The sequence below is a fragment of the Penaeus monodon genome, chromosome 15, assembly GCF_015228065.2.
Source record: "Penaeus monodon isolate SGIC_2016 chromosome 15, NSTDA_Pmon_1, whole genome shotgun sequence".
Taxonomy (NCBI): Eukaryota; Metazoa; Arthropoda; class Malacostraca; order Decapoda; family Penaeidae; genus Penaeus; species Penaeus monodon.
In genome coordinates, this window is record NC_051400.1 from 38,452,960 (window position 1) to 38,453,265 (window position 306).

General features: G+C 29.1%; 1 protein-coding gene across 8 annotated transcripts in view; it reads left to right on the top strand.

The window, feature by feature from the left end:
• The window catches only part of LOC119582023 (protein tramtrack, beta isoform-like), a 34,622-nt gene that overhangs the window by 11,085 nt on the left and 23,231 nt on the right, over positions 1-306 (top strand). The window lies entirely within an intron of this gene.

Sequence of the window (306 nt, forward strand, 5' to 3'; positions counted from 1 at the left end):
ATAATACAGGCCTTATCTTTTAATGTTTTGTTTTATCAAAGAATATTCCCACTAGAATCTTTGACGTATAAGGATCCTTTTTTTTCTTCTTCTTCTTTCTAACACAACACAAGAATGAGAAGAAAGTAGTTTTGCAATGTATGCAAATGCACTGGATGTTGTATGTGTTGCAGCCAAAATTGATGATTATATAAGAAATATTTTCCAGTTTTATAGTTAAATGGTGAAAGATTGAGACTGCTTGGCAAAGTAAAAGTTTGAATGTTTCTTTAGGATTTGTTTAAAAGATTAAAAGTTCTTACCATA